The sequence below is a fragment of the Garra rufa genome, chromosome 5, assembly GCF_049309525.1.
Source record: "Garra rufa chromosome 5, GarRuf1.0, whole genome shotgun sequence".
Taxonomy (NCBI): domain Eukaryota; kingdom Metazoa; phylum Chordata; class Actinopteri; order Cypriniformes; family Cyprinidae; genus Garra; species Garra rufa.
The window spans coordinates 32,840,950-32,857,072 of NC_133365.1; the positions used below are offsets into that span (position 1 = coordinate 32,840,950).

The 16,123-nt window shown below is 38.4% G+C and overlaps 1 protein-coding gene across 3 annotated transcripts in view; it reads right to left on the reverse strand.

Annotated features, from left to right (window-relative positions):
* scai (suppressor of cancer cell invasion) overlaps window positions 1–15,961 on the reverse strand; it is a 61,269-nt gene extending 45,308 nt beyond the window's left edge. For all 3 annotated transcript variants that reach the window (XM_073839774.1, XM_073839775.1, XM_073839773.1), the window contains exons 1-2: window positions 15,752–15,961; window positions 15,260–15,327 (exon numbers count right to left, since the gene is read on the reverse strand). The gene's annotated coding sequence lies outside the window, so the exon portion shown is untranslated. The remainder of the gene's footprint in view (window positions 1–15,259; window positions 15,328–15,751) is intronic.
* Between the last annotated feature and the right edge of the window lie 162 nt (window positions 15,962–16,123).

Here is a 16,123-nt window from a genome sequence, read left to right on the forward strand (position 1 = left end):
AATATGAAGGGTACGAAAACCCTGCGACCGTGGACAGGTATTTCATGATACTGTATATGAATATGAAGGGTACGAAAACCCTGCGACCGTGGACAGGTATTTCATGATACTGTATATGAATATGAAGGGTACGAAACCCCTGCGATCGTGGACAGGTATTTCATGATACTGTATATGAATATGAAGGGTACGAAACCCCCTGCGACCGTGGACAGGTATTTCATGATACTGTATATGAATATGAAGGGTACGAAAACCCTGCGACCGTGGACAGGTATTTCATGATACTGTATATGAATATGAAGGGTACGAAAACCCTGCGACCGTGGACAGGTATTTCATGATACTGTATATGAATATGAAGGGTACGAAAACCCTGCGACCGTGGACAGGTATTTCAAGATACTGTATATGAATATGAAGGGTACGAAACCCCCTGCGACCGTGGACAGGTATTTCATGATACTGTATATGAATATGAAGGGTACGAAACCCCTGCGATCGTGGACAGGTATTTCATGATACTGTATATGAATATGAAGTGCACGAAACCCCTGCAATAGTGGAGGTATCTGAAGCAAATGGTTTTTCCCTAACTGCGCATGATCGGTGACCTATGCAAATTCTCAAATAGGCCACGCCTGCCTGGTGACGCAGTATCGATTACGCTGTACTGAAACCCCTGGAAAAAAGTGCATCCCGCTTGCGCCATCGCAAACCGTCTTTTGGCGTTGAATTAGTACTCTCATGATTTGCTAAAGATGTGCAGCGAAGAATAAGAGCTGAAAAGGCATGGACGAAGTTATTTTTTACGAGTTTCCCTTTTAAACGCAAAATTTATGAGACGGGAGCATTTCAATGAATCATGCGATTTACTAACATTTGCGCTCATCAAATTGGTGTTTGCACCATAATTTAACACCCCCAAAAAAACAATGTCTTAAAGCAGGCGGTAATTTGCACTGTTCTTGGTAGATTGCACTGGTTAGTATGGAAATGATCTGTCTGCGTCTGCGTTCTTTAATGTACACACTGTCAATAAATCACACGCAGAAATTTCCCCTCCCATCGGCGCTTTTATGGAATTGCGTTTTAATGCTAATTTGGCCTGCTTATTAAATCTGGCTCAAAATGAATAGCCATTTTTCCTATACATTGTAGCATATAAATTCACTTGTAGCATTTAAAATGATTTGAAGACTAAGAACGTATAGAAAGCCAGGTCCATTTTGATTTCATGCTGACTTTCAAGTCTTCATTTCATTTGCTTACCACTATAAATAAATAAACCGCTAAAGGACAGAGGAGGTTCAGGTCCTGCCAACTGCCTGCTACATATGCCATCACCCACTGATCTTTTCTGGCGGAAGAATGGGATCTCTCAAAGGCTTTTCCTCTTCAGAAACTCTTAATGGACTATAAAGACAGCATACAGTCTACTCTGTACAAATAGAAGGAGGTCAGCTTCTACAGAGAGCCAATTAATCTGTATGTTTTCACAATAACCAACAAGAAAAATATGAATTCTCTTAACTCTTAACTGCTAAACATCACAGCACAATTTCCATGTGTGTATTTGCATATTATTTTGTGAATAAGGCTTAGCTTGTGTGTTTGTGTAAGACTATATGGTGTCAACCAAACCAAACAACACCACACATGGCCTCTCTGTGGTGGCATGAGATAAACTCAAGTGGTGTAGATGTGTCATAGGGAGGACATGTGCACCTCTTCTGGCTACACCAAGAGGAACCAGGCACTGTGTGTGTGTGTGTGTGTGTGTGTGTGTGTGTGTGTGTGTGTGTGTGTGTGTGTGTGTGTGTGTGTGTGTGTGTGTGTGTGTGTGTGTGTGTGTGTGTGTGTGTGTGTGTACCTGGTATTCATCACGTTGTGGGGACCAAATGTCCCCACAAGGATAGGAATACCAGTAGATTTTGACCTTGTGGGGACATTTCTCAGGTCCCCATGAGGAAACAGGCTTATAAATCATGCACAATGAGTTTTTTTGAGAAAGTAAAAGTGTACCCAATCTCCTGTGAGGGCTAGGTTTAGGTGTAGGGTAGGTGTAGGGCCATAGAAAGTACGGTTTGTACAGTATAAAAACCATTACGTCTATGGAATGTCCCCATAAAACATGTAAACCCAACATGTGTGTGTGTGTGTGTGTGTGTGTGTGTGTGTGTGTGTGTGTGTGTGTGTGTGTGTGTGTGTGGGGTGGATTGGGTGGGAAAAGAGAGTAAGGGACGTCAAAGGCACAGAGGAAAGTAAGAAAGCAGGAGTGTGACAAACACACACCTAAGGCTAAATGTGCAGTGCTTACTGCTCGGATCAGATGTTAATCAGACCAGCTGAGGACAGAGTGGGGGAGAGACCCAAATGAGAGGATGAACGTTTAAAAATATCCTTAATGAATATGGAAAACATGAATTCATTTGTGAAAACTAGAAGGTGCATGTTTGTTTATTAACTGTTAAGAAACTTGAATAGCCTTGACTTAGTGTAGTGAACAATTCAACTTTACAGATGATTTTGAATGAAGCATCATGTCTATACGTGATACGTATGAAAAGCTCTACAGCTCTGTGAGAATAAATGGAAAATTAATATGTTGAAGGCCTATTCTCACCAATAAGAGCATTGTATGATGTATTGTGCTGACATTGGAAGCCACTGCAGGAAAAAACATCATTTATTGCCTGAAACGGTGTACAATGTCAGCTTGTGTGTGTGTATGTGTGCGCATGTGGTCAGGCCCAGTGGGTAGTAAGACAAACATTCAGCTGTCAGTCCAAGGTGGCCTGAATGGAAAAGACCTGAGCATGTCCATCACCCCTGCTCAGCCTCCAGATGGCTCACCATGGTCCACGTATGGACCATTTCAGCCCACCTTTCAAGTGCTGTCAACAGATTCAGAGAATATTTAGGGACATTTCACTAAAAGAAGAATGTCCAGTTCAGACTTCCAGTTCATTAGCCACTATAGGAAAATAACGAGAAGAATAACAACGTGCAGTAAACTGTAAAACTGTTTGCACTACAAACCAGTGCGTTTATAATTAAGATAATACATTAAAATAACATCGTAAGACACCAATCTGTAATATCAAGCAACAAAACAAGCTGATTTGTGTAGCTAAAAATAGCTGGACATGGATGAGACCGGAAGCCAGACCCATAAAACTTATAAAGCTGCGCTTGTTCTTACAGGACGAAAAAGGTGGATATAGTGCATACTCTATTGAAAAAAGAAACAACAATGCAATGTAAGGTAGCTCAAATTTGTACCCATGTTGAGATGCTGAATTTAGTTTAGTGTGCAAATGGGGTTGGGGGGAGGGGGGTTAATTCTACCCAGGGTAGCTTGTTACCAAAGCCCTGTTACCTCCTGCTGGTAACGACACCATCTGGTTCTAAAAAGCACAGTGGACATTTAAAATCAGCAGTGTATTCTGACAAAATAATGTTTCTTTTGTAGGCATATTGCGATACGAAGTCCACGGTACGATATTTATTGCAATATTTAGAAGAATTGGACAAAAAGAATTAACATTTTGTACAACTTAAAGTTAAATTATTCTATCTAATGCACTTTGAGAGTTCAAAATATGAGCTCCAACTAGGGCTGTCGCGATAACCGCAATATCGCAATACCGCGCTATTGACGTGCATAACCGCAGAGGAATGCAACAACCGCAGCAACCGCGATATTTGCCTGTTTTCTTTTTTCCTAAGGATTTGCCCTTCTCACTTAATGCCTGTGTGCTGAATATTAAATTAGTAAGAAGTTAGTAATGATAACATAATGTGTTTATTATGAGGCTCAGTAGATATGCACTTAACATGCCTAAACAGACAGCGAATGAGAGAGAGATCGACTGAGCTTGTGCGATTACCTGCGTCTGTCTTTCAGATCGAGTCAGGTATGTATGTGAAACTAGCTTGTCATGTCCAAGGAAAGTGAAATCTCTGTATTAACATCGATGCTCTGCTGGTTAGCTGAGCCTTTAAAAGTGGCGATTAAAGTTAAAATGATTTCAACATCGTGTTTCATTACGTCTCTCTTTGAATAAATAAGCGTTTTTGAACGTGTAGTTGAATGAACGGTTTAAAGACTTACTCAAAGATAGTCTCTTGCCTCCATCTTGTGGCGTAAAAATGAAACTGCACTGACTGACAGCTCGCCTAAAACAAACACGCAGGTGAAATACTGTCAGAATGTCTCTTGTCCAGTCAGACTCGAGGGTGCGCGCTAACTGTTATATATACGAAGATTTCAGATGCAACGCCTCTAAGTATGTCTGACATTTTTCTTCAAAATTTGCATTTCTTTCTGGCTAGGTTTCTATGTAAGTATTGTTTACTTCACTTCATATATCAACGCGATTTGGTTTCGGTTTATTGATTTCTGAATATGACCTTACATTGTAACAGCCTACACACAATTATATATATATATATGGCGGTAATACCGCATACCGCGCTACTGAGCCACTCAAAATTACCGCAAGGGAAATTCCTTAACCGCGACAGCCCTAGCTCCAACCCATGTTCTTAAAGGGTTACTCAACCCCAAAATGAACATTTTGTCACTTTACCCCCAAAATTAACCACTTACCACCATGTCGTTCCAAACCCTTATTATGGAACACTTCGGAACACAAATTAAGATATTTTGAGGATTTTGACTGTCCCATTGACTTCCATGCAGGTAAATATCACTGTCAAGACCCCAAAAAGTATGAAAGGCATCATCAAAATAGTCCATCTGCCAAAAGTGGTTCAATCTGAATTTTATGAAGCAACAAGAATACTTTTTGTATGCAAAGAAACTAAAAATAACAACTTTATTTAACATATCGTCTCATCTGCATCGCCGTAGTGCCATTTTAGTATCCCCTGTATGCAAACAACATACATTGTTCTCTGTCAGCTGCGTCATGCGGATACGCTGGTTTCTTTCTAATCAATGTCAATGGGACAGATATTTAAAATATCCAAAATATCTTAAATTGTGTTCCGAAGACAAACAAAGCTTTTACGGGTTTGGAATGACATTGGGGTAAGTGATTAATGATAAAAAAAAAATGTTATTTTGGGGTGGAGTAATCCTTTAACTAAGAAAACTTGTACCTGAAATTTAAAGTGGACTCAACCCTCTTTTTATTAGTGATATACTGTCTCAGTCTAATTTACATTCACACTGGTGTAGGGCTGCAACAACTAATCGATAAAATCGATTATTATCGATAATGAAATTCGTCGACAACGATTCTCATTATCGATTAGTCGGGTCCGCCCACAGTGCACGTGCACTTCAGAGGATCACGTCAGATTATAGCAATGACGCATTTCTATAGACATAATGCATCTAAGAATAGTGGAGGAAACAGACTGAGATGCTGCAGGAGAGATACGTGATCCAAGCTGCCCAAAACATGCGAATTCTTTATTTTAAACTATCTCTATTTTGAAGCTAATAGCGTAATGGCTTGCCCTGTGAGGCGCTTTGACAGATCCGTTTGCATCCTCAGCATGACAGTTTACAGTCATATCCTTATCTGTAAATGTCACAAATTCACACGAGCATTTCCATTTATGCCTAAAAGTCCATTCTGGCAGTCTAAATCTTTACTGAATGAACGTCAGAGAGCCGGAACACAGAACACAGACAGGGAGACAATTAATACTCAGTCAGCGCAAAAACATTAATGTCAGTCATTGAATGTTAAATTTAGATTTAAATACAACATGTAGTGCGCATATTTATGGAGGGTAGGAACGGGCTGTGATGGTGGAAGATTTTTACCACCGCCGGTGGTGCGGTGTTTTAAATAAATGAGGCTCACACATTATTCACAAACGTGCGTGTTTAGCAACTCCGTCGGTGAACAAGCAGCCTACAAAACGCTAAAATAAATCAACGAAATAATACATTTAAATAAGAAAGTAGCCAAAGAGTTAAATAGGCTATTAAACAAACATTCGTTGCAAAAAAACAACCTCGACAGCTCATCAGAATTACTGGCCCGAGTCCGACTGGATCCTGTCTTTCTCTTCCCCATTGCGCAGCTGCTGTTTTTAATAACAAAGTATTTACATTTATTTTCGTTTCTTTAGTTTATAAAGTTAATTTAGAAATATATTTGAAACACTTTTTATTTGTGAAATTCAAGTTTTTGTTTTTTAAAGTAACGACAAAGCGGCCAGCGGCATGCAGATCAATGTAGCCTTCTCAAATCATCACGATTTAAATTAAAATCCTTAGACATAAAAAAATAAAAACTGAAAGCATATCACAATATTAGTTTAATCGTTTAACCTAGATAAATGTGTGCTAATAGGCGCATATCCAATCGTTTATGGAGAGTGAAAGCTTTGCAGGACATGGAGGTGCAAGCGCCGTGTGAAACTTCATTTTTGCTCATAAATGTAAGAGTAATAAATTTACTTTAAATTATTACTTCACTACTAGGAAAACGAAATAATTCAAATCGAAAACAAAACTCTTTTATTAGCTATAGGCCTAATCCATAAAGATGCATTTAGGCTTTAAAAGCGCGTCCAGTGAGCAGATGCCGAAAATACTAGTTTATTAATAAATAATTTGAATATCTCCTTACTTTTCCCCGCCACATTCATGGTAATTACTTTAGCTGGGGCTTTGCGGCCAGCTTAAGCTACTGCGTGAATTTGAACGCGGAACTCTGCGCACTTGCCCTCGCTGCTGTTAGCTGGACACTAAACACCACCACGGCATAATAAATAGCAGAAACACTGTATTTTATGCTTGTTAGTGTGTTTTTTTCTTCAGATATTTGTCTTTTCTCTTAATTACGACAGGTGAATTATTGTAAATTGTTAAGCACTGTGTTGTCATAGCATTCAGAATGTGGAATAGTGTGATTTAAAAAATAAATAAATAATTGAACATTTTTAAGCCAACTAATCGATTAATCGAAAAATTAATCGGCCAACTAATCGATTATCAAAATAATCGTTAGTTGCAGCCCTACACTGGTGTTTTAGGAAGCCAAACAAATTAGAATATAATAAAAGTCAACAATGACAGTAATAGCCATATTATTTGTGCTTTACACTACAGTACATAAATTATAATAGTTCTTTCCTAATTTTTGAATGTGGACTCCAGTAATGTTACTCATTTTAACTAGCTGTCAGCAATTCATACAGCACTTTTAAGCTTTTATTTTGACAGAAATGGCAGGAGAGATGTTATTCTGAAGGAAATGAGATCACTGCATTCACTGTGAACTGAGCCGCTCTGAGGCGTGGAAAACATCGGATCACGAGCTGATCGCCTGAATGAAGTGCATAATGGCCCAAAACACAACTTTAAAGACCTTTTATGTTAGAATAAGAAGTTTAAAATATATTTTAAAAACTAAACTTTTTGCCCTATCGTTTTATATCATCATGTGACCACTATAATATCAAGACAGTTTTGTTATCGCGAGATCACAATATTGATCATATCGTTACATCCTTAGTATTTATTTAGTTATTAGCTCAGATAAATAAAAATTAAAACAACATACTTTTGGGGCTCCTGAGCTTTCTGTAGTTTTCTACAGGTATTATAATCCTCCTTGACTCCACCATATAGTCCAAATCACATAATAATTCAATTGTCAACAAGCATTTCTCATGAGCTGATAGATAAAATAGAATGATAGATCACAGGAATGTGAGATGCTTAATAAAACAACACATTGTGCACACAGATGGTACAACAATGTGTATATCTTCTCTGTATTATTCACCTTACATCATGTCTAACTTTTGAACATGGTTGTATTAAGGAAGTACATTCAGCATTTCATAGTGGTTGTTTGCTGCTACACAGCCTCTGCATACCAAAAGGAAATCTGTTGAATGGAAAAGCTGTCTGTCGTACGCATTGTTTTACAAGAGGCTGCCATTCATTCAAGTCTGCAGTGATTCTCAATTGAATTCATCCTCTTTTTCCGCATAAGACAGATACTACAGCTGCCATATGCCAGGAGAACAGGAAAACACAAAAACATCCAGTCAAATTTTCTATTGCCGTTTAATATTAGAATTTATAAGCTTATGCAAGTTCTTAAAAGGTATTTTGTCAAAAAAAAATGAAAATGTTTATGATAGCAAAACATGAATATATTAACTGTATTAATACATAACTTGATTTGTAGTTGGGCAAAATTAAACATTTTTAACATAAAGGTTGGTCTTTATGTGTTTTTATATATCAATACAAACAAATTACGAACTAAAGCCTTGATTTGAGTAAATTAGTGATTGTAAATGAGTGTGCGATGTTGGAAAACGTCTTTTTTTGGAAAGAAATTAATACTTCCCTTCAGCAAGTGTGCATTAAATTTCCATCTAAAATAAATGCTATTCTTTTGAACTTCCTATTAATCAATATATACTGAAAAGGTATTCTAAAAGCTAAATTAAACAGGTTTTTATATGCCTTTATCTTGGTCAGATGATGCTCAATAGCAGCACTACATTTAAATAACACACAAACGACAAATGGCACCCATTGAGAATAAATAGGTATATTAAAATAACTGTTGTTGATCAATAGCCAGATCAATATTGACACTGAGCTTGAAAGAGCTCTACTTTCTGGTTGTAACAAGTGGTAATTGAAATGATCAGGATGTACATATAGACACTGAGCTATGGAACAGAATCAGATCTTATGCTGAACCAAACAACTTGGCCACTAAAAGACCCTATGGATGCAATCTAGGAATGAATGAAAGATGGGCTTTAGAGAATTGATGATAGGAGGATATGGAAGCAAGGCATGTATAAGAAAGATCTCCTTGTCTCATGAAGGAAACGCATGCCTGCTTTTTCTGTAAAGCCAGCAGTGGTAAAAGGCTTCTGCACAGAGATGTGTGCTTGACCCACATATCCTTTCCTTCCATAAAAATGCATGAGCTATGCATCTGCAGCAAAAGAACTGCAGGATGAGGCAGTATGTGTATGTATGTCCTGTATGTAACCTACACATGCAACTGAAAATCTATGCCAAATCAATATCCTATTATATATCACTTTTTGCAGTCACTGCATCACCAAACACATTCTATTAATAGACTGGAAATGACTTTCTCTGACATCTACACTACACAAAAATAAAGGTGCTTTAAAAAGTTCACAGCAATGCCATAGAAGAACCATTTTTTGTTCCATTTGTTCCAAAGAACCATTCAGTCAAAGGTTCTGTAAAGAACCATCTCTTTTTTACCTTTTTATAATCTGAAGAACCTTGTACCGCCACAAAGAACCTCTTGTGAAACAGAAAGGTTCTTCATATGTTAAAGGTTCTTTATGAAACCATTTAGACAAAAAGGTTCATCTACAGTATGGCACTAAGGCCCTCTGAACAATGCCAGAGACATATTTTGAAAATGTAATTTTAAATATGTTTTACTTATATCATGTCGGTATTTGATAATAAAGGTTGGCTTTCAAACTAAAATTTCCCTTAGTTATTAACATAGCCTAATTATTTGTTAAAATCACCAACAGAATGGTACATTCAACGTAATGTCTCATCGCAATCGAACAGGTGATGCGTGAGCCAGCTAGAAAAATCAGAGCGATGACAAAATGACTCAATAGCATTTGAGGTGAAACTAGCACTGCTTGTGGGACAAGTGCAAAAGCAAGACTTCACTCGTTAAAGAGGTCATGCAAACACATATGCTGACTAATGCAACTAACCTTAGCGCAAAGGCCTACATGACTGCTCATGTTAATGGAATACAGTCACTGTGAAACATCATTACTCAAAAGTGAGTGAAAGCGAGTTAAAAATGAAAACATGGTGGACTTGGTGGCTAAAGAACCCAAATCTAGTTTAGGTATTCAGATCCTCACAGGAATGAGGTAAGAAGTAAACGCAGAGGAAAATGGGACAGGTGTCCTATATAACACAGGACACAAACAGAGAGAGCGAGAGCCTTTGCTATGCTTACGAACTAGCTTGCAGTCTTCCCCTAGCTAAAAAAATTACTTCAATTGTGCTTTACGACAGAATCGGTGGTTCCTCTCACCCTATAATCGCTCACTACTAGGCTGAGTGTGACTTTGGGTTTTTATTCCCCTTTCCTTCTCTAACTTCCCTCCATCTCCATTACATTTCCATTACAGATTTGCATAAGTGTTTGCATTTTATTCTATAAATGTTCATTACGAAATGGCGCCATTTCCATTAACTGATGTTATGAGACTAAACAGTCTTTTTTTCCTCTCGCGATAAGTCTTGCTTAAACACAAGCATTGACTAGAGTGACTGCGATCAGCTCTGGCAGCTGTGACGGAGCCGTAATGCGCTGCTGATGTGTACAGTGTAAATAAGGGGTCTTAAGCACTAACAGTGCAATGCTTCTCATTTAGTTTGAATGGGTGAAGTCATTCGTTGCTGAACTGAATTGTGGATCCATTGCGTCACAACACTGCTGTTGCTCGCAGCAGAAGTTGAAAAACTTTCAACTTTTTAAGCGCCAGCACAGGCATCAGCCAATCAGATCGCTTTATGCAAATACTCCAGCACAGACAACAGTTATTCATGTTCATGCAACACCAGGCAAGTGATGTAACTGACTATTGTCACTATGACAGTCGCATTAGCACCAAGCTTCAGACACACCGTCTGTCAAGCGTTAACGCTGACGCCTTGTGTGAAGGCTCCGTAGTGGCAAGGAAAGCCCCTTATACTTGTAAGCGACCACATATGAGGTGTTTCTGTTCATGTGACTTTTACATAGGGCTGGGCGATATGGCAAAAATGTATTCTCGATAATTTTTTCCCATATTGAACGATAACGATATATATTTTGATATATTCTGTTGATGTTGCCAGCTTTAAAATAGTATCCCAACAGTGACTAAAGCCACAAAAATTAAAGGGTTCATTAAATTACATTTTAAAGTATAGTTTATTAACAAAAACAGATTACAGATTTGGCCTTAAAAATTAAAACAACTTACTAAAATAAATTTAACCAATAAAAGTTGTGACAGTGTATGGTAAATGAGAGTAAATGTACAAAATGTAAACATAAAATTATTGTAAAAACATAATTTGTAACAATTATTTATTTATTTGTTTATTTATTATTATTAACATAATTGTTTATTTTCTCTATTATAGGTTGAGCTATTTAAATTAGAGGCAACCACTGCATTTTGAAACAATCTACAGTATAAATAACAAAAAATTACGACACAGTTCTTTCTTAATCGTATTAAGTGCAGACAATTCAGCCATAATCAAAGTAGGCTACTCTCTCATTATTCTAATTGCAAATAGAGACCGAATATTTCAAGAATGATACAGAGCTATAGACATACACAACCTATCATAGCCTACATGCTAATAACAGCTTAGATATGTAATGTAGCCTAATTTGCGTGCATTGGGGAGTCACTCTCTAAACAAGGGGGATTAAAATAGCTTTTGAATGCGCGTGCGTTTTTTGCTTTCGGTTTCAGTTTTAACAATCGCGCCAAACTCTCAGCTGAGCTGAGAGTCACTTTTCAGAAAGCCAAAGCACTTATATAACGGAATTCGTGCTACCTATTTTTGTCGACAGTTTCAACATCTTTGGATAATAACTCGAGGTTAGTTTCACTTTCGTCGCTGCTTCCACTCTCTCTTTTGTTTTTGTCGTCCTGGTGTTAAGTTTGCTTCGCAAAGTGCGGTAATAAATGAACTTTGTACTTTGACGTGCACACGCACGCTGCAAGCTGACTGACTGTTGTCTCATATTTCTGCTGTGTGATTGGCTCTTAGATTAATCCATATCGAACAAAAAATGTCTAGAGCTTATCGTTATTAACATAAATTTTATCGCGATTCGATATGATATCGTTATCGGCCCAGCCCTACTTTTACATACGCAAGGTGACCTGTAAATGTGAAAAAGGCATTTCCATTGCAGTTTTGCAAAATATTCCTTTTTCGAATTGCCTGAAAAACCACCTCATGCAAGCGCAAAAAAAGGTTTTTTTTGCAATATATGGGAGTTTTCGTGAAATTAATGTTTCCATTTCAATTTGCACAATTTGAAGGGTAATGGAAACGCAGCTATTAACTCAGATTAAAGCCCACAGAATGTTTGGGCATTGGAGGAAAAAAATCATCACTTCTCCGCTACACTCACATATGCTGATCCAGACCATTTTCACTGGCGGAAAAACACACAAACTAACTGGCAATTTTTTTTCCCTGAGGCACTGTTATTTCAAGTCCATATGAACCACAAGTTTTGACCGACTTCAGTATTGTAATGTATTTCTGAGTGAAACAGAATACAGAATAAGAGAAATAGAGAGAGGGACTTGCTTTTATCACACCTCCTTGGCATCTCTAGTTTGCAGCAGATTGATGGTTGGAGGGGAGTGGTTATAGGGAGAGTTTACCCAAAAATGAAAATTCTGTCATTAATTACTCACCCTCATGTCGCTCCAAACCTGTAAGACCTACGTTCATCTTCAGAAAACAAATTAAGATATTTTTGATGAAATCTGAGAGCTCTCTGACCTTCCATAGACAGCAAGGGTCCTAACACCTTCAAGCCCAAAAAGGTACCAAGAACATGCATGCTCTGCGCCTTGTTTACATTCAGACGAAAGCATGCGCATGCATCATGGTACTGTTCAAAATGTAGCTAGAGTGATGCGGAGGAGAAAAATTGTTGAGTTGTTATTTTAGTTTTTTGCGCAACAAAAAGTATTCTCATAGCATCATAAAATTACGGTTGAACCACTGATGTCACATAGACTACAGTATTTTTTCAATGTTCTTGGTACCTTTCTGGACCTTGAATGCGGTAAGACCCTTGCTGTCTATGAAGGGTCAGAGAGCTCTCAGATATCATCAAAAATATCTTAATTTGTGTTCCGAAGATGAACAAAGGTCTTACGGGTTTGGAACGACATGAGGGTGAGTAATTAATGACAGAATTTTTATTTTTGGGTGAACTATCGCTTTGAAGGCACGCATATTCAAAACAAACAATGAAACAAAGGTGTAGTTGTATGATGCCGTGATTAAGTGTGGAATCATGGGAGTTGTTGTCTTTATGCCCACAGCTGATGCAATCCGACGGGACTCAGCAAGAATCATGTTCATGGATGAGCCAATATACTCATTTTTGTTTTTGTTTTATTAAAGGAGTGGTTCACTTTCAGAACAAAAAATTACAGATAATGTACTCACCCCCTTGTCATCCAAGATGTTCATGTCTTTCTTTCTTCAGGCGTAAGGAAATTATGTTTTTTGAGGAAAACATTTCAGGATTTCTCTCCATATAATGGACCTCTATGGTGCCCCCGAAATGCAGTTTAAATGCAGCTTTAAAGGGCTCTAAACGATCACAGCCGAGGAAAGAAGGGTCTGATCTAGCAAAACGATTGGTTATTTTCTAAAAAAATATTACAATTTATATACTTTTTATATACCTTTTTAACCTAAATGCTTGTCTTGCCTAGCTCTGTGTATAGATTAAAAAGTATATAAATTGAAAATGTTTTTTAGTAAATAACCGATCGTTTCGCTAGATAAGACCCTTCTTCCTAGGCTGGGGTTGAGAGCCCTTTGAAGCTGCATTTGGAAGTTCAAACTCGGAGGCACCATAGAAGTCCATTATATGGAGAGAAATCCTGAAATGTTTTCTTCAAAAAACACCATTTCTTGACGACTGAAGAAAGAAAGACACGAACATCTTGGATGACAAGGGGGTGAGTACATTATCTGTAAATTTTTGTTCTGGAAGTGAACTACTCCTTTAACATCACTGTAGTATGAAGCAGGGTGGGGCTGAAAGCCGTGGAAACTAAACAAGGCTGCTGGAGTAATTGCTAACGAGAGACAAGCGCAACAAACAGCTTGAAATCAGCTGGGCTTTTTTTATTATGCCACAGCCGCTTCCGCTTCATCCGGTCATTCATATGTGGGGTAAAACAGCGCTGTTTTATCAAACTAGATACATTTAAGTGTGTTGAAAGTTCTGTTATAATGCTACTCTGTGCAATGTCACCTGTCTAATACAATGCATAACATAATAAAGCAACTTAATTATTATTTCTCTGGACTTAATCATCACATTCATGGAAAGTCAACAAAATACATAACACTATTCTAGTGTTTTTTTTGTTTTGTTTTTTTATCAAAAAAACTTACATATTGTTCCTTTAAGGATGTTGTGCCTAATGCCAAACAAAGTAAACAGGGAAAATTTTGATTTCATGTGGACTTCAAGAAATATCGGACTCACAATGTTGTACTGAGGTACTTGAATCACGTCCGTGTTGATATTGACTGTTAAATAGGGTGCAGACAACTAAAATCAGTTTACAATGGAGTCCAAATAAAAGAAATATTTTAAGACAAACTACACCCATAATTGTCAATACCTAAAATAGAAATTCTCATATTGTAGTGTAATCTATAGTAACAGAAGAATTCTCTTCCACAAGCTCATTCTTCCATAACAAGCCAGTCTGCATGACGTCATTTCAGCTAAGCAACCTGGTGGCTCTTTTCACAGATGATGTGTGTGAGAGCTGCTGCCGAGAAAACATACTTGCCTGCCACAAATCTGTCTTTTTGTTCTCGGTTCCAGCCATCTGATGTCATTTATTCTTGCATCATTACTACAGGACCTGATTTGAAGTTCAATGCATATTCATAATACAGCCATTATATGCATTAATATTATACAATTCGCACTTGCCCTACAGTTATGCACGCACGGCCGATGCAGCCTGATCGTGAACAATAAAACGGAGCAGACAGCGAGCGCTCTGCAAAATTCAATCCCGTGCTGTTGCAGGACAGAATGAACCCGGACTGCACATACAGTCATTCTTGCGACAGCCAATGATTTTTCAACCGTCTTCATTCAATAATAATACAGGGGTGCTTATTGGCTCGGGTTCCATTCACAATATCACTCCAGACTCGAATATCTGGGTGGACTAAAATGAACAATAGACAAAGGGCTGAAAATCCAAACTAAACGTAAAGCGTTTGGCAGCATGCATCCCTGCGTAATAGCGCGCGTTCCGTTCATTGACCAAGAACGCGGACTGATTGACTGATCGCTGTTGTTCTACATCAATTACCGGTGTGAAGAACAACAACGGTCAATTCTCTGACACTTCATACCATTAAGCCATCCAGCACATCTAAATGCATTTACTCAAGTGCATCTCATCTATAACGACTTACCTCTTGCGCGACGGCTGTCTCTCTCTTTTTCAGATCAGGATGCGGTAATACACGACAACTCTGTGACTCTGTCAAAGATGAAACTGTAGGTTGGATCGTGTAACGGCAATAGAGGCGACAGAGCTGTGGTAACATGCTTTTAGTACGTTCACAGAGCAGGAGTGTTCTTGTCCTCAAAATGACCATCAGAGTTGACAAAACTGGCTTTGCAGAAGCTATGATTGAATGGATTTGATGTTCTGTTAGGCTTATTGTACACATACATAAATAAATGCACATATATGTGGATGACATACGTGCACCTTTTAATAATCAAAATACTGCGCTTTGACTGAAAGCTAACGTACAGAATTAAAATCATAGTGATGGTGTGTCTGTCTGACTGATTGCTTGACTGTCTAAAACGTGTTAACTTAAGTCGTGTTTCTCTTTTGCCTAACGCATACACCGCCGAGCAATATCTGTCAAAAAGTCACTGATTTGAGACCCAACCTGAGCACTGGTGTAGTTTAGTGCAGCTATCTTCTGTTTCCAGCGTTTCCAGGTAGCGCTCGCCTGTGAATCTCGCCCCGACACAAATCTAGACATCCAGTGCGGTGGCGCACCGTCATTTACATCCAGTTCATTCAAATCACCCTCCCAGGGAAGAGCAGGGAGTATCTGCCATTCGGCATCTACTGCGGTCGACGGTTCAGTCTGGCCAGTTGAATTTTCATTGACTGTTGTGGCAACCCGCTCAAACTAACTTGCTTGTCAGCTCCCCAGCGGTCTGTTAGTGACGTTCGACAATTCCATTGGTTGGCTGCGGTGTCAGTCACGCTACAACTTACTCATAGAGGCGGGACTAGCGTAGTACTGCCATCA